This window comes from Pleurodeles waltl, chromosome 8 (assembly GCF_031143425.1).
Source record: "Pleurodeles waltl isolate 20211129_DDA chromosome 8, aPleWal1.hap1.20221129, whole genome shotgun sequence".
Classification (NCBI taxonomy): domain Eukaryota; kingdom Metazoa; phylum Chordata; class Amphibia; order Caudata; family Salamandridae; genus Pleurodeles; species Pleurodeles waltl.
Window position 1 is genome coordinate 364460409 of NC_090447.1, and position 19554 is coordinate 364479962.

Consider the following 19554-nt stretch of genomic DNA (forward strand, 5'->3'; position numbering starts at 1 on the left):
GCCAGAGTTGTAATGACCACCAAAGTGCATTACCAAAACCGAATGGCTTCTATTGCTGTACGAAATGTTCCATTTGTAAATTCGGTCTGTCAAAATCTAAAACTGTTCTGATTAATGATCAAACTTTTAAGACTAGAGACTTCATTAATTGTGAAAGTAATAACACTGTCTATATCATTATTTGTCCTTGTTAAAAAGCATATATTGGAAGCACCATCCGAGCACTAAAGATCAGGTTTCAGGAACACTTGCGCAATATACAAAAAAATTACACTAAACAACCGCTGGTGGAACACTATTTGGAACATCATCCCAATGACCGCATCTTTTCATTTAGTGGTCTTAAACAGCTGAAACCCATTCGCAGAGTGGGTAATCTGCAATTCCAACTACATCAGTATGAAAGTCGCCTCATAATCCGCTATGACACCGTACGGAGAGGCCTCAACAAGGATCCGGAATGGCATTACTGGCTTTAATTATCATCGATATATTTTGATACCTTTTATGAACAAAGAAATGTAAATGTTCTGTGCACTCTTAGACTTGAATTTTTTCATTGTATTGAAAAAGAATCACTTTCCATTTTCATTCACATGTCCATCCTTTTCAACATATTCTTTCATTTATATTCTCACAGCATTTTTTCAGTTTTCATTCTTTCTTTAATTCAAATTACTGTTCCCATTTTTTCCTTCTCTTACTAGTACATAGTGCCATATTTTATGATTCACTTTCTTCATTTTTCTTTTCTATTTTTCTTTTTTTCTTCTTCTTAACCGATGATTTTTAATACGAGCATGGTGCTCATAATCTAATTTTGCTACAAAGTTCACCGTAAATGTATCTGAATATGTTGATCAACAGTTTAGGAACGCTCGATCAGCTTATAGAGCACTTATCTAGAAGAAAAACGGGCTTCCGTACTCATATAAATATGGCAACCCTTTTTTCCCTTCTATATTTACATTTCCGACCGTAACAGCGAAAACGGACTATACAAGTCCAGGCTAGCTTCCTATGTAAATGAGCATGCGCAGGTGAACGCCATTTCAAGATGGCGCCCAAGTAAGACGCGTTTTTGGCAACTCTCTGCCGTTCGACAAGAAAAAATTGTGTATTCGGGTAAGCTTTCTCCTTTCTGACTCGGAAAGCCTTTCTTTGCATAACAGGGCTGCCCGTATTTCAAGTAATGATTATTATTATGATAAATATGAACATACTGAGCTTCACTCGTTTATGTTGAGGATTTGAACTCCTATCTAGTCGGAGCTTTCAAGCTTTTTCGGTGCTGCCTGTAACTTCTAAGCCACACCTCTAAAATTGTGCCCTTATTGTTGTAGTAATCAGGGTACTCACTAATTCATGTTAACATCTTTGTGGGAACAAGGATCACTGCAATTCAATAACTTTTTATTTTATTTTTATTTTTATATGTTCTTGTTAAACTGGCTGGTATTATTTTGTTCCACCTTTTCTCATTAACTCTATAACATTGAATACGATCTCTTGCATTGTCAGTCAGGAATGTGTACAAATGTTATATCTGTCTCCAAACTAAGATTTTTTTTTTTTTTTAATTAGTCAAATGTTCTTTCTTCAAACTCAGACCAATGATTATGATGAATGATGAATGACCATGAATACTACATTGGTATGATTAATCATATGTCTCTCCCTTGGTGGTCCTTTTGAAATGCTCACTAATATTCAGTCTTGCTTACAACTCGCTAAATATATTAACCATTGAATTTTCCAGCACTTGCAACCTGCTAGCAATTATTTGAATTAGGAGATCTGTACTTCTCTCACGGGTGTTCCTATTGAATAATCGCTTTAACAGCAGGACTAAACAATTAGAACTTCTTTGGACTGTTATGGTTTCACTATATCTTTCCTTTACCGTAATTAACCACACTTTTCTCTTTACTATATACTGTGGTTTAGGGTACCTTATGTGTCCCCCTATCCCTCACCTCAAATCTCTTTTTCTTTGTATCATAGTCCACTGAAGTTTTGGATTGGTCACAGACCTGCATGACATTTTTGCATGCTTAGATTCCAATTATTTGAGGAAATTAGAGTTTATAGGTCTATAAGCGACCACATTGTACCTATTTTGAATTCGTTTTGAGTCTTGAAAAAGCCCCAGGTGGAACTACCGTGGGGGGCGAAACACGTGTCGGCTGTTGCAGTTTTTTCTACACTCTTTGAATTTATTGGATTTACCTTACCACATTTTTCGTCATTTGGCTTATTTTCTGTATTTTGCCCCAATTGGATTTATGAAGCTATAATTAAAGACGACTCTGACTCAACTGTAGCACGTGGGTTCTCATCCCTTTACTCATGTTGAACATTTCATTGATATCCGGTAAAGGCTGCCTATCTACCCAAGTGTTTCTATTAAAGTCTCTCAAATCAATACATAAACAAATTTTGTTTCCCTCTTTTGGTGCTACTACAATCGGGTCCGACCATTCAGATGATTCAATTGGCTCTATTATTTTCTCTTCCAGCAATCTACTCAGTTCTTGCTGAAGTAGCTCTCTCATCAGAAATGACACCGGTCTTACCTTATGTACCACTGGTACTGCATTAGTTTTTAAAATTATTCGGTGCGTAAAACCTTTTAATTTACCTAACTTATCAGTGAAGTCTTTAGGAAATGTATCCATCAATTTCTCACACCATTGTATATTCGCTTCCTGACTCTCCATACAACCCATTTGCTCTATCACCATGACAGGTTCAGTTGCATTGGGATTAAGTACAATACCTAAATCCTTTTGGTGTCTCCATCCCAAAATATTTGATCCCTCCTCAGTGACATATATCTTTCCATGCACACCATTGTTTTTTAATGTAATGTCCATCCAACGCATTCCTACAATTTCAATTCTTTTCCCCCATAACCAACTGCCTTTACATCAGCCCTCTGAAGATCCTCGAGGTTTTCTTTCAAGACATCTTTGTACACCTCCCATTGCGGACCCAATTGTCACATTGCAATGGTGTTTTTCCAATTCATCTGAACTTTCTCTCTTCAAATTCTTCTTGCTTACTGATTCCACACTCTACCAATCAGACCTTCCCACATCACCAATTGTAAGTATAATTTCCTCACAATTATCTCTTAGATCATCCACAGATTTAACACTGCTACTTAACATTTTCCCCTTTGACCTAGATACTTTGACCATGTGACTCCTCCTGCCGCACAACCTACACGTCAAAGTCCGTGTGGTGCACATCGGGCTCGAAGCTATGTGCCCAAGGCACCTGCATCTAAAGCATGTGATGCTCACACTTTTCTTCTCCGCAACTTTCGCTTCAGCATTTTCAATCATTTTCTCTCGCTTCTTAGATTTAAATTCATTCACCTCAACAGTAGTTTCCTTATTAGAGTCTCTGACGCAATTCTTTGTAATATCAATCTCCTTCATCCAGGCATCCGTGTGTTCCATACTTCTCGCTATTTGTATGCATTCTTCCAGTGAAGGATCTATTGATAACTTTTCTTTCACCTTATTGTTATTTGTGCAATGTACTATTTGATCACTTATTAAGGAATCACCTAAATCACGGAAGTCACATGTTACCGCTAATCCCCTTAAAGCAACAACAAAAGGTATTGGGCCTGATTACAACCTTGGAGGAGGTGTTAATCCGTCCCAAATGTGACGGATATAGCACCAGACGTATTACAAGTTCCAAAGGATATAATGGACTCGTAATATGGCTGGTGGTATATACGTCACATTTGGGACGGATTAACACCTTCCTTCAAAGTTGTAATCAGGCCCATTATGTCCTCATTATGACCCTGGATACTGGAGAAACATTTATGACGCTCAAATACTGTACTTATCTTTGGAGTAAAATGTTTCTCTAGCATTTGTAATGACATTTCATAGACATTTATAGGTTGACCATCTCCATTACCTAAAGGTATCTCTGGCAAGTCATCATAAATTCTTCTACCCTCTGCTCCCAAATGGTGCAGCAAAATTGCTTGTTTTCTGACTGGATTATATTTATCTCCAGCTATAGCCAACAAGTATGTTGTAAATATGTTCTTCCATCTTTTCCATGATATAGTTGGTTCTCCTCGTAAAGGTAGAAAACATGGTGGTGCAGAAATATTTTGTTCAGCCATACCTGCAAGAAATTTAAAATAACAAACTACCACAAAATACTAATATAACAATCTAAATTAACAAACTAAAATAGCAATCTAAATTAACAATCTAAAATAACAATCTAAATTAAAAAAATTATGAATTACTATTGGAAAACAACTTCCTATTGCTATATAAGTTGTGCTCCTATCCAGAAGTCTTTTTTCCTTTTCTATTCAGCTCTATTTCACTTTAGTCCTTTTTTAGTTTCCTTTACCATCACTGTGAATACTCGTAAATCCAGGAGCTTCCTGTCAACAAAACAGTATTCGCTCTCCTTCCACTCGTATGATCGATCAATTCACTAGCCTGATCACTGTTCTCTCTACCGCCGACTTCCCGTAAGTGCTCTGCACGTTTAAGATATGCGCAACGCGACCATGCATACTCGTCGCACTCAGGCGCTGAAGAAGCCGGAGTGCGGCGTGTGAAAGAATATATACGTTTGCACTCCGTTGCGCTCTGTGGCAGGTTTCTCCAACATGCAGCACGAGATGGATGTGTGTAATGTTTTCATTCAAGATGATAGCGCGTGTGGTTTTAACAGATAACACAAGCGTGCACACTGTTTATTTTCCAAATGTGGATGTGCGAGATCTGACGGCAAACACAACGTGCGCCTTTTCTTCTTAAAAACACATACAGAGTGCAAATATTATTAACACATCATCAAGATTGATGCCGCTAGTCCAAATTAGATGAAGGCAGTGAAAAGAAAACAAAAATAAATGACGAAGAAAAGACTAGGCTTTGCTCACACGCAAGTCAGTCTCAGCAACGGAGCGACAGATACAATTCGAATAAACTCACAATTTGCACCGCCTCTGTCCAAATTACTTTTCTTCACTCTCCTCTTCTATATTCTTCTGATTTTTTATTCTTCACTGTACCCCTTGCTATTTTCCTCTTGTTATCCAGGGGTTAGAAGTTATGTAGGTTTCTCTGCCCCCTGAGCAGAGTCCCTCGTCGCCAATTATGTAGTAATTACACAGGATCATTGAAGATTTGGAGATCCTTTATTCCAGAAATTCTGAATAGTACAACATAGATAACTCCCACCTCGCTCCTTCATCTTCCCTTTCCAGTCTTCTTCTGATCCCTAACCCTCCAATGAATAGAATGTCCCTTTACTCCACATTCCACTCCATGGTCACAAGCACTTTACCACAATGAGGCAAGCTCAGGACAAGCCCTTGGAGATTTCTTCACAAGCAGTAAGGCACACAAAGTCCAGTCTTTGTCCTCTTGCCCAGGCAGAAGCAGCAACTGCAGGATAGCGCCACAAAGCACAGTCTCATGCAGGGCAGCACTTCTCCTCAGCTCTTCAGCTTTTCTCCAGGCAGAGGTTCCTCTTGATGTCCAGAAGTGATTTAAAGTCTGTGGTTTTGGGTGCTCTTTTTATACCCATTTTGGCCTTTGAAGTAGGCTTACTTCAAAGGAAAGTCCCTCTTGTTTGTGAAATCCTGCTTTGCCCAGGCCAGGCGCCAGACTAACACCAGGGGGATGGAGACCGCATTGTGTGAGGGCAGACACAGCCCTTTCAGGTGTAAGTGACCACTCGTCCCCTCCCTCATCGCACCTATGGCTCATCAGGATATGCAGGCTACACCTTAGTTACCTTTGTGTCACTGTCTAGAGAGAGGAGCAAACAGCCCAACCGGCAAACTGAATCCACAAAGAGGCAGAGTCATAGAATGGTTAAAGCAAGAAAATGCCCACTTTCTAAAAGTGGCATTTTCAAACACACAGTCTTAAAACCAACTTTACTAAAATATGTATTTTTAAATTGTGAGCTCAGAGACCCCAAACTCCACATGTCTATCTGCTCCCAAAGGGAATCTACACTATAATTATATTTAAAGGTAGCCCCCATGTTAACCCATGAGAGAGATAGGCCTTGTAACAGTAAACACCGAATTTGGCAGTATTTGACTGTCAGGACATATAAAACACATTAGAATATGTCCTACCTTAAACATACACCACACCCTGCCCATGGGGCTACCTAGGGCCTACCTTAGGGGTGTCTTACATGAAAGAAAAGGGAAGGTTTAGGCCTCGCAAGTGGGTACACTTGCCAAGTCGAATTGGCAGTTAAAATCTGCCCACACAGACACAGCAGTGGCAGGTCTGAGCCATGCTTACAGCGCTACTAATATAGGTGGCACAACCAGTGCTGCAGGCCCACTAGTAGCATTTGATTTACCGGCCCTGGGCACCTCTAGTGCACTGTACTAGGGACGTACCAGCAAATCAAATATGACAATCATGGAAAGCCAATTACATACACATTGTATATAGGAGCACATGCACTTTAGCACTGGATTGCAGTGGTAAAGAGCCCAGAGTAACAAAAACAGCAAAAACAGAGTCCAGCACACATCAACATCCTGGGAAAAAGAGGCAAAGTTAGGGGAGACCACGCCAAGGATGAAAAGTCTAACACATGTCCCCCCAGCTGAAAGTGGGGAGCAACTACCCAACCTCATGGGAGTTCTCATCACTAAGGCGGAAGAATCTGGACAGACCATCAGCACTGGCGTGTTCTGTGCCAGGACGGTGTTCCACCGTAAAGTCTATCCCCTGTAGGGAAACGGACCACTTCAACAGTTTTGGATTCTCACCTCTCATTTGCATTAACCATCTTAGGGGCCTGTGATCGGTCTGAACCCGGAAGTGAGTCCCAAACAAGTAGGGTCTTAGCTTCTTCAGCGCCCAGACCCCAGCAAAAGTTTCACGTTCTATGGCACTCCACCTACATTCCCTGGGAAGTAACCTCCTGCTCATGAAGGCTACAGGTTGATCAAGGCCCTCTTCATTAAGCTGTGAGAGTACTGCTCCAATACCATGCTCTGAGGCATCTGCACAACAAACTCCTTGAAGTAGTCAGTTGCCTTCAGCACAGGTGCTGTGCACATGGCTGCTTTCCGGGCATCAAAAGCCGTCTTGCAAGACTCAGTCCAGATCACCTTTCTGCGCTGCTTTTTGGAGGTCAACTCAGTCAAGGGAGCAACAATTGTGCCAAACCCCTTGACAAACCTCCTATAGCTGTGAGACCTAAAAAGGCTCTCACTTCAGTCTGGGTTTTGGGAGGCTCCCAAGCCAGAATGGTATCAATCTTTGGCTATAGGGGTGCCACCTAGCCATTCCCCACCTGGTGTCCCAAATACACCACAGAACCCTACCCTCTTTGGCACTTGCTTGCTTTAATAGTGAGGCCTGCCTTTTGCAGGGCCTCCAACACTTTACGGAGGTATCGCAAATGTTCCTCCCATGTGGAACTGAAGACAGCAATGTCATCCAAGTAGGCTGCTCTGAACTCATCCAGCCCAGCCAACACCTGGCTGACCAACCTCTGAAAGGTGGCAGGGGCATTTTTCATCCCAAATGGCATCACCTTAAACTGAAAGTGCCCATCTGGGGTAGAAAAGGCAGACCTTTCCTTGGCCCCCTCTGTCAAGGCAATCTGCTAATACCCAGACATTAAATCAAACATGCTCAGGTAGTTGGCAGCTCCCAACCGGGCTATAAGCTCATCAGCTCAGGGGATGGGGTGCATGTCAGTTTTAGTGACCGCATTGATACCCCGGTAGTCCACGCAGAGCTGGAGTTCTGTGGTGGCATTAGGAGCAGCAGCCTTTGGGACCAAAACCACAGGGCTAGCCCAAGGACTACTGGAATGCTCTGTACCCCTAGGGTTAACATCTTGGATACCTCATCCTTGATGCTAACTCTGACCTTGTCAGTCACCTTATAAGCCTTTTGTTTAATGTGTGTACTGTCCCCAGTTTCCACATCATGTATGCACAAGTTTGTGACCCCTGGGATCAAGGAAAACAGTGAGGCGAACTGTCCCAACACCTGGCGACAGTCCCTTTGCTGCTGTACAGTCAGGAAAGGGGAGAGGTTCACTCCCTCTGCAGACCCATCTTTCTCTCCTGCAGACAGGAGGTCAGGAAGAGACTCACTCTCCTCCTCCACCCCATCATCTGTCACTAGGAGGATGGACAACTCTGTCCACTCAAAGTGTGGCTTGAGCCAGTTAACATCCTGGACCCTAAAAGTGTTCCTGGGATTCTGCAAGTTCACCAGGTAGGTGACTTCACTCTTGTGCTCCACCACCTCAAATGGGCCAGTCCACGTATCCTGGAGCACCCTGGACTCCACTGGTGCGATCACCAACACTTTTTGTCCAGGTTGAAACTTGACCAGAGTGGCATTCTGGTCATACCAGCGTTTCATGTCCGCCTGGCTTGCTTCTAGGTTATCCTGTGCGAGACTCCTGAAGTGGGCAGTCTGGTTTCTCAGAGCCAGCATGTAACTAAATACATCCTGGGGGGGGTTACTAGGAGCTTTTTTCAAAGCCTCCTTGACCAGACTTAACGGTCCCCTCACAGCTCAAAAGGACTAAAGCCAAGTCCCTTTTGAGGCACCTCCTTGTAAGTGAACAGAAGGCATGGCAAGAGGACGTCCCACTTCCGCCTCAAGGGCTCTGACAGGCCAATAATCATGCCTTTCAAGGTGCGGTTAAATCTCTCAACAAGACCATTACTTTGAGGGTGGTAAGGTGTGGTGAACTTATATGTTAGCCCACATACCTTCCACGGAGACTTCATATAAGTAGATATGAAGTTTGTACCCATATCAGATACCACTTCCTTGGGGAACCCTATGCGGGTAAAAACTCCCATCAAGGCACGGCTCAACACCGGGGCAGCGACTGATCTCAAAGGCATGGCTTCTGGGTACCGGTGGCATGGTCCACCAAGACCAGGATAAACCTGTTGACCATGGCTGTCGTGGGATCCTGAAGCCCCACAATGTCAATGCCAACCCTTTCAAAGAAGGTACTGACTACTGGAAAAGGTTGGAGGGGAGCCTCACATTTCTCCCCACTCTTGCCACTTGCCTGACAAGTTGGGCAAGTCTTGCAATGAGCATCAGAGTGCCATTTGGGGTCAATACAAGTGGGTGACAAGCCACTCAAACATCTTGTCCTGCCCCAAATGACCAGCTAAAGGCACATCATGAGCCAGACCCAGTAGAAAGGCTCTGAAGCAGTGGGGCACCACCAGCACTCGGGCTGACCCAGGTTCAGGAACCTTACGCTCCCTACATAGGACGCCATCCTCCCAGTAAATCAAATGTGATCCAGGTTCCTTGCCAGATGCCTAGTCTTCAGCCTGCTGCCGCAAACCCTCCAGAGTAGGGCATGACTTCTGTGCCTCACAGAATGCTTCCCTGGTGGCCCCCCTTCCTGCTGCCACTTTGACAACTCAGGAAGCTCACCCAGTTCAGCCACCTGTTCCCCTGTAGGCTCCAGGGCCTCCCCCTCAGGTTCAGCCTCCTCCTGGACTGTGGGAACTTCTGGGTCCAGTTTCCCGTGCCCATTGCCCTTCCTCCTTCTTGCAGACACCTGGGCCACTGTGTCAGGCTCCAGGGTCTCCTGATCACCCTGACGGGCTGCCATAGACCTGGTGGATACGCCTAGCCACCCAGGCAGACCCAACATCTCCAAGTGTGACCTGTGTTCCACCTCCTTCCAAGGGGAATCCTCCAGGTCATTGCCAGGCAAACAATCTACAGGCATAGTGGGACTCACAGCTACCTTCAAGGAACCTGAGATGCCCCTCCATTCAAAGGGAACCTGCACTACTCTCCACAGACACTCTGAGTTGTCGACCGAAACTACTTGGTGAAGTACCCGGTGATCTCTCTGCTCTTCAGACACCAGGTGACTCCTCACTGTAGTCACACTGGCTCCTGTGTCTCTCAGAGCCTCCACCCTCTGTGTCACCATTGATGGTCAATCACTGCCTGTACTTTGTAGTGTTCTCAGGCACTAGGGTTCTCTGGACCATCTCACTGTCCCCTAGCGAGACAAGGGTCATCTCACTGCCTCCCATCTACCTTAAACCAACTCCTTCCCAAGTGCTACACTAGCCAAACCCTGGGACTGCGCACTAGTGGGTGCCGGTGTACTCTTGGGGCATTTGGGGTCCCCCCTCAAATGACCCACCTGATCACATGCATAGCACTTACGTGGGGAACCTCCTGCCACAGGTTTCCCTTTGGAGAACCATGGCTTCTTCACATTGGGGGGCTGGGAATCCTTACCCTGGGAATCAGATTGGGGCCCTTTAGAGAACTCCCCCTGTTTACCCTAAACTCCCCTTTCTTCTGAGAGGGACCCTGCCCACCCTTGGCTTGGTCTCCTCTATATTTCTTCTAGACCCTGGTGCTCTCCCAGCGGCCTGCTTCCTGAGCAAGCTTCCTGGGGTCAGTCAGCTTGCTGTCAATCAGGTGCTGCCCCTCATACGTTGTCACCTTACTGCCCTTCACCCAACCATCCAGTGACCTGCAGAATGAATCAACACATTGCAACCATGTTTGGGATTCCTTCTTCTTATAGGACCTAAACTTATCCTTATACTGATCAGGGGTGAGACCATACCTAGTGATCAGTGTGTTGTTTATGATGGGAGAAGTGAGCCCCTGGGGATCCTCTAAGGATGTCAGAGTATCTCTTCTCTCTACCTCAAAGTGCTTCCACAGACCCGCTCCCCAAAGAGCTTCAGGAAACAGATTCTTATGGAGGGCAGACTCATACCCCTTAAACCACAGTAGTATGTCATCCTCCCTCTTGTAATACTTCACAAGTTCCTTAGGAATGTGCACCCTCCTCTCAGGCTTCACTGTGATGTGGCTGCCACCATTCCTACTAGACTGGCTCCTCTGATCCAGCTCCCTCAAGCTGAGTTCATGAGCCAACAATAACTTTTCTTCCTCTATGGCCATCCTCATGTTCTCTAACTCCAACTGATGAGCCTTCTCTGCCTGTCCCTCCGGCAACTCTTCAGGAGTCAGACCCTTAGATGAGACACTGCTACCTGCCCTGGAGATCCTCCCCCAGTCAGAACAAGGCCCACCCACAATACCATTGTGAATACTCTGCCTCCTCCTCCTCCTCACCCTCATCCTCATCTCCTGTGTGCCCCTCAGCTTCCTTGGCTCCACCGAGGCCCTCAGTGCCTTTTGCAGCTCCTCCTTCCTGGTGGAGATCTTAATGGGGCAGGCAAGATCTTTACAGAACTGTTTCAATTAGGCCACTGTGTAACTCTCCAGTTTCCCTAAATCAAAAGCAGCTTCAGCTGATGCATCTCCAGACTGAGACATGATGGAGAGTTAAAAGTGCAAAGTTCCAAAGGCAGAAAACAAGTTCCCAATGAAGTTCAAAAGTCAATCAAGGATAACCACAAAATGGAAGTAGGGAAAAATCCCAAAAAGTGAAAAAGCAAAATCACAAGACAAGTAGTATGTGGTCACTTAGTGGTCTGCACTAAAAACAGTAGTATACACTTACTCACTGTATGTCAAATACAGATACAAGTCCATTGCTGCTACCAATGTTAGAAATGGGGTCTTTGGTGGCAGTCAGATTAACCCCTGTCCAAGCAAGGACCCTCATTCTAGTCCGGGTAAAGGAGAATCACCCTCAGCTAACCCCCGCTCACCACCTTGGTATCTTGGCACAAGCAGGCAGGCTTAACTTCAGAGCGCTAGGTGTAAAGAATTTGGACCAACACACACAGTAACTTAATGAAAACACTACAAAATAACACAACACAGGTTTAGAATAATAGACATTATGTATCTAAACAAAACAAGACCAAAACGACAAACATCCACTACACACAAGTCAAGTTATTAATTAAAAAAAGCAAAAAGAGTCTTAAATCCTTGAGAAAACAGGTAAAACACTGTTAGCATTGAAAAGTCCCTGGGTAGCATCAAAATAAAACGCACGGGCGAGTGCGTTTAAAAAGGTAAGCGTGCGTCGATTTCTCATTCGCAAGCAAGACCTTGTGTCGTTTCTCCTTCTCCGTCGGGTAGGCGTGCGTTGTTTTTCCTCCCCGCAGGGGAGTGATGCGTTGATCCGGGCAGTTCTCAGGTCTGGGAAGGCTATGTGTCATTTTTCCGTGTCCAGCAAGGTTTGCGCAGAAAATCCTGCCACACGTGATCAACAAAACCGCGCAGTGTGGGTTGCGACGGTAACAGACTTCGTCAGCAGGTGTTTCGCGTTGTTCTTCCAGCTAGGTGCATCGATTTTCTAGCCGCAATGCCGGTGGAGCGTCGATTTCTGCTGCGAAGCCGGCGGCGCATCTTTTTTCAGCCGTATCTTGGAAGCTCCGTCAATATTTTCCCCGCACGGCAGGGATGCAAGGATTTTCAGTCTTGGTCTACTAGCTTCACCTTCCAAGGCCGCAGGAACTGGATAGGGCACCACTTGGCAGGGCAAGAGTTTCAGCAGAGAGTCCAGGTGCTGGCAGGAGAAGTCTTTGATGTCCCTGAGACTTCAACTACAGGAGGCAAGCTCAGGACAAGCCCTTGGAGATTTCTTCACAAGCAGGAAGGCACACAAAGTCCAGTCTTTGTCCTCTTGCCCAGGCAGAAGCAGCAATTGCAGGATAGCTCCACAAAGCACAGACAGGGCAGCATTTCTCCTCAGCTCTTCAGCTCTTCTCCAGGCAGAAGTAATCTTGATGTCCAGAAGTGGTATAAAGTCTGTAGTTTTGGGTGCTCTTTTTATACCCATTTTGTGCTTGAAGTAGGTCTTCTTCAAAGGAAAGTCTCTTGTTTGTGAAATCCTGCTTTGCCCTGGGGTTGGAGACCGCATTGTGTGAGGACAGGCACAGCCCTTTCAGATGTAAGTGACCATTCCTCCACTCCCTCCTAGCACTGATGGCTCATCAGGATATGCAGGCTACACCCCAGCTCCCTTTGTGTCACTGTCAAGAGAGAGGTGCAAGCAGCCCAAAGTGCCCAGAATAACAAAAGCAGCAAAAACAGAGTCCAGCACACATCAACGACCTGGGAAACAAAGGCAAAAAGTTAGGGGAGACCACTCCAAGGATGAAAAGTCTAACACCTTGGAGGCAATGTGTTTTATGTAGAACACAAACAGTAATAAAGTAAAGCACTATATGAAAAAATCCCAAACCAGTTTATAAAATGAAAGTAAAATTTAATAAATAAAATGAGAGCAACACGACAAAAATCCCATCAGGAGAACCAGAGATATCCAATTTTTAAGGGGTTAAGGAAAAATCGCTCCTAGAAACAGAAAGAGCTAGACCGGGACAAAGTCACAAGACTGACCCCAATAGAGGGAAGGCCGGATGCCGGGACCAGGTTAGTCTTGCTGGAAAAGTTACTTTCTTAAAGTCTGGCACACAGAGTTCAAACTTCAGGATTTCACAGTAAGAGCTCAACTGATGCAAGCCAAAGGTCCAAGACTGGGGTGGCACCTCTTTGGGATCAATAACTCATTCCTGTAGGGGCCAGCATGGCCCAGGGCCAGTTGCAGGTCCAGGCAGGGACAGTTGCAGGTTCAGACATGGCTAGTTGCAGTGGATCAGCTGGGCAGTTGCATGGAGGCCTCATGAGCGTGTTGTGTTCCTGTAGCTCAGAACAAGGGGTCAGTCAACCTTTGGAGTCACTCAGGGTAGACTGTGGTAAAGGTAGCAGGTCCAGTCCTCCTTCTCAGAGGGCATGACAGGCCTCATGCAGCAAGCCAGTCCTCCGAAGAACAAGGCAGGCCTTTAGCAGCAGTGTAATCCTCTGGTAGTAACAAGGCAGTCATCTGAAGGATAAGGCAGGTATCAATTAGCAGGGTAGCCTTCTGGGGAGAAAGGCAGACCTCAACAACCAAGGCAGTCCTCTGGGAACAACGATGGTCTTGTTCTGTAATGTACACAGATCCACAAGTATACCACAAAATTTGCCTGAGGGGCCAATATATATACCTGGTGCCAGATATGAAGTGGGAGAAATTTCTACACTTCCCCAGACATCTGGTTCTGGAATTTCCTTCCTTCCCCTGCCTAAGCCCAAAGATGTCTGGGGTGCTCCTTTGAAATCCAAGTGGGGCAGGGAACAGCTCCACCCTCCAATTGTGGCAGCATGACCCTCTCCCAGCTACACACATATCCTATTGTTCACTGTCTGGGCCCAATACACATCCCTGATGTGGGAGCAATTAAAAGGCCCAGGCAGCTGGATACTCCTATAAGGCCTTGGAAGGTTTAGGGCAGGAACATGCGAATGTTCTAAAATGTTTTCAAAGTGAAATTTAAAATGTGACTTTGCCATTAAAACAGATTTTAAATTACAATTCATTGGAGTCCAAACAGAATATTTCCACCTGTTCTCAATCAAAAGTTAGGACTTATTAAAATTAGTAAGATAACCCAATGTTATCTTAATGGAGAGGTGGGTCTTGCAGTAGTGAAAAATACATTTAGGAGTATTCATGACCAGGAACTGTAAATCTTAAAAACATAAGGTCCTACTTTTTAAATGCTATACACCCTGTATTCTGTGCTGTTTAGGGCCTACTTGAGGGGTGGTTTATATGTATTAACAATTAATAGAGCTGGCAAAATGATATTTTCTGAGGTCAAATTGGCAAATTTTCTAAGGTTTAAAACTGCACACAGGTTGCAATGGCAAGCTTGAGAAATGTTTTAAAGGGCCACTTAAATGGATGGCTCAATGAGTGCTGCAGGCACACTAGTAGCATTTAATTTACAGGCCCTTGGTACATGTAGTACTACTGTACCAAGGACTTATAAGAAAATGAAGTGTGCCAATTCGGTGTAAGCCAATTTTATCATGTTTTAAGGGGTGAGCACAAGCACTTTAGCACTGGTTAGCTCAAGTAAAGTGCACAGAGTCCTAAAAGACAAACTCAGAAAAGAGAAGGGGTGAAGGAAAAAGGTTTGGGTGTGACCCTGCAGTGAGGTCCAAGTCCAACAATTATAAAATGTCCTCGGAACGTACTCTATGTAAAATCACAATAACGGTGTTCTCAGAGTACCGATTTTTCCTCTGTCATAGATGAAATGAGGGTCACAAACTAATTCAGAAAAATAATTATCCAATATATTTTCATACCCATGGTATCATTTTTGAGAATGCACGGATGATTTTGAGAAACAAAGTGAATGGTCAACATTATTTGTGTCCTTCTTCTACTTTGGGGTATAGCAGATTAGGTTAAGGTTTCCCCAATAATGTAATTAAATAAAATAATAATCTATTTTATTGACATTTTTAGAATTGAGATTCTGTGTAACTGGAATAAAGTATGCATTGTTAAACTCAGATGTATTATGTCACTTAGGAGAGTGATTGCAAATCTTTATTTGTAGATTTTGTGAGTACATTAACTTGTGGTGCTAGTGTGGTGAACAATTATACTTATTACCTTGCCATCTGTTTAATAGTTTAAAGGGATGGAAGGGCCAGCCTCAATGCCACATTCCAATGGCATTGTTTTCTGCACCTGAGGAAAAGGAAACAATAACATTTAGACTTGAGACAAAAAGATTTAAGCATCATAATGAAGCAAGTGACTGAGCCATTGTCAAGAGTGGCCTCTTCTCTTTTGAAAGTCACTGCCTGAAGAGCTTAGGTATATAAAGGACATGTTTTTTACTATATTTCGACAAGTAACTACTCTCAAACATCCATCACTGTTTCTCTCCAATTCATGTATCCTTATCCCTTCTCATGTTCTGCTGCTCCTTAAGCCTGTCCAAATCGCTTGCATTCCTAGTCCGCCATCCTTTCTCCACAGTCTCTCCCATTCCTATAATTGTAACCCCACCTATTCCTTCATTCTTGGTTTTCAACACCTCACCTTTCCTTACCACAATCTAAGGTTTATCCCACCACCCCAATTCTCTCCTCCCTTTATGTGCTTTCTTCTAAGATTTTGCCCAAATTTGGCTACCCTTCCTTCACCGGTCATTTTATGGTGCACTTGCTGCAGTCCTTGAATTATTTGTTAGAGGTTTTCCATCTTTAGTTTTAATTTGTGCTGGCCACTGACATCGCCCTCGTAGAGTTGCGGTTTATTAACATGCAAAATAACTACTAAGAATAATTTATTGGTACATCAATCCTAATTATATGCCTGTTAAAAATCCGATAAGACTAATTCTCTCTCATCTAGTTACTATGTGCTTGAGTTCAAGAGCATTGTCTCTTGAAATCATTAATTTTGTCTCCAAGGAAGCTTGGCTAGGTACATGGAAATGGGTATTGTTCTCTAGCCTGTAAAGTAAAAAACAAACTATAGCTACCTTCCCTGCACAGGTTCAAGGATTTCCATTTTATGAACTGATGGACAAGGACAACATTGATCCTCTGAAAAAGTTAAACAGCATTGTAAGGAAATACCTCTTTTTGCATGTTCACCCCCATATTTGTGGACTGATGCTGCTGGTTTTTCGACTCTGAGGGTGCAGTGAGGCCTGCTAACCAGACCTCAGTGCTAGTGTTCTGACCCCATGCAAAATATATGTTGCATTGGACACACCAAATTGGCATGGCCTGGCTCACTTATAAGACCCTAGTATTGGTACTCAGGGTAGCCAGGACATGTAAGACAGAGTGTCCACTCCGGGTTGTAGCACTATTTGTGCCACCCTTTGCAAGACACAAAATGGCTCCCAACCTCACACTGCAGACTTGAAAGACAGTGTTTTCACTGTCAGTTTGACACTGGCATTTAAACTAATGGTAAATCCATCCTGCCCCTGAACATTATATGTAAGTCTCTCCTAAGGAGGCCCTGGACAGCCCTATTACAGAGAGCTGTATTTTTTTAAGTGAGACATATATATCTCAATATGTTTTGACTGCAACACGTCCAAATTGCTGTTTTGCTGTAGGTAAAGTTGGTGACCCTATTGGCTAACACAGGGTACCGAGTTACATTTCCACCTGGCTAACGTTTGACTGGGACTACCAAACTGGATCATCTGAGCATCAAATTAATTGTGACATTAAATGTGATACAACGCTCGGGTCAAAATTAACTTCACTATTAATGGTTGACGACTTTTAGAAAAGTGACCACTCTGTGGAATACTCATCCAGGGGCCTCACAAAGGCACACCAATACAGATAGCTTTCTGACTGCCGGGGGAGATATGTGAACAACTCCCAGGCTCAAGGACAAAGGCAGTGCCGCAGTAGCGAGATGTCACTTCCTCTGCCAGAATGGTGACTCAAGGGATTAGCATGGAGGCATGTTTCAAAGAGGAAGCTGCCTTTGATGGGCTGCCTGGCCCAACAACCCTGAGCAGGCTGCCTTTTGTCCTTGTAGACAGTATGGAAACAGGGCCAGAGGCAAGAAACTCACCCGAAAACTGGTTCTACAATGGGCCTGTTGTCCCCAGGTAGCTACACCCCTATGGTGGCCTGCCTTGCTCCTCATGATCGAGGAAGGATCGTGCCATCTTGAAGGGGATTATTGGATAGCCAGATGCCACACATCACAGGAACTTTGTCACTGGGTTGGAGGGTACCCAGTAGCCCATTGGCTAGTGACTGCTTGGTCCCCTCAGGGCGCATTCCTTGGAGAACTGTTGCACTCCTTGCATGTTGACCCTCAGTAATCACTGGACCTGGAATTTGGATGAGAAGACCACTCTGTACCCATTGGAAGCACACAAAGAGAGACTGCAATGTTGGAGCTACTACACCACATCCACTTTGGGCTAGTGGCATTTGGACCCTGGTCTGCATGCCTAGCTCGGGGAAAGGCTGATCCCTGGCCCCAGTCCCAAGCAGAAACTCCAAGAGTCAGTTGGCTGGCCCCCCAGAAGAGCACTGAGGACATAAAAGCTGAAGGAACCCACCTCGCGTCTCTGGTACCCACTGTAGAAGTCTTGTTGCTCCTACCGGCCGCCGTGCACCCAAAGGACAAATCAGATATAGCCAAAAGGTGTACCCTTGTCTGCTGGATCCATGAATGTTGTTTGTAACCAGATTCATCACCTGAGATGGACACCAGCCTCCACCAAAGATTTACACCGTGACCGCTGGGTTGCAAAAGTGCAATGTCTGCATCAGCAGCCCTTGGAACCCTGCACAGAGGATTTTGTGGGACCCTGAAATCCATAGACATAGTCGCCCTACTCACCTGTGGATCGAGGACTCAGCCAGACTTAAACCCCATGGACTGGAGCATCATTGAGCATCTTTGAGCCGGCATCCCTCAGCATCAGGACCACTCTATTATTGTCTATGGCGGTCATCCTGTACAGTTTGGATCTTGCTCTAAAAATGCTCTGGTGGTCAGGTAACTGTCCAAAATAATCTATGTTGCCCCCGGACCACTGACCTGCCACACTTGGTTGTCCAACTGATGTCAGAGTTGCTGAACTAACTTTTCCAAACTTTTAAAACGTTTCTAAAGTTTTTGTTGAACATTGTTTGTTTGCGGTGGATGCAAAAATTATGTATTCCTTTACAAATCTATAGCTCTGTAACCCTCCAGTGGATTTTGATGACCAAGGTCTCTAAATATACATAAAAATCAAATCTATTTTTCTAGCCTGGTGTCTTGTCTCTTTCGTGTCGTGTGGCCTTCTTATTCTGCTGTTTGGTGTTTTTAAAAGGTTTACCCATTGTTCCTTTGCTAAGCCTTATTGCTCACAGCCACAGCTACCCAGGGTTGAGCTTAAGGTTCAGTAAATGTACCTGACTGTACCCAAGATGGTATTTGTGAGTGTACTGCATGGTAGTGCTACCTAGCCATACCATATAGTACACCCCAAATCCTCCCAAGCATGATCTATTTAATAAAGTAAAGGAGTGAAAATGGATTGTTATTGTCATTCTTTTTGCTTGAAAGTTGTGCTGAGGTTTTAATTAGTACAGCTATCTAGTCACAACCCTACAGAGGCACATGTGATAGCTTATTATTGTGTTTAGAGATTTTTCTTGCAAGAAAACGGTTTAAACCGAAAAATATTGTTAGTAAACATAGTTTAATTGAATGATTTTTTAAGACTAGGGTCCCAAAAAACTGTCTCCCATTTTAGGGAAAATAAGCCATGCATGGTTTAATACAGAATGCTAAAATTCGTTGTTACTGCTGGCTTCTTTCTGTTGAATTTGCAGGCAAATTGCTTGGTCATCCTTAGATTATGTTTACATTTGTATTAGCAATTAAGGACCAGATTAATTAATATTTTGGGCATAAAAGTGGCACTTTTAGGTGTAAGAGAGATGCTTATACACAAATGCTACATTTCTGAAAGTTTGTGAATGCAATTTCCTTAATAAGATCGTGAAAATATAAAGTGTGACAGTTTTTGTCATCTTTAAGGTAGGGTTAAGTGTGTAGCCCTTTACTGTTGTATGTGTCAGAGGGCAGAGTAATAAATGAGTTGTCTCCTCAAAGTAGTAACATTGCGAGTAAAGCTATACATTTGTATTGATTCGTTGATATTTCAAATACGTTTACCCCACTGTTTAGATGTTTAAAACTACTCCATAAAATTGTAGGTTTATA

General features: G+C 44.1%; 1 long non-coding RNA gene across 1 annotated transcript in view; it reads left to right on the forward strand.

Annotated features, from left to right (window-relative positions):
- The first annotated feature begins 1053 nt into the window (after nt 1-1053).
- LOC138249971 (uncharacterized) overlaps nt 1054-19554 on the forward strand; it is a 234236-nt gene continuing 215735 nt past the window's right edge. The window contains exon 1 of the long non-coding RNA XR_011194873.1: nt 1054-1125. This is a non-coding gene — a long non-coding RNA (uncharacterized lncRNA). The remainder of the gene's footprint in view (nt 1126-19554) is intronic.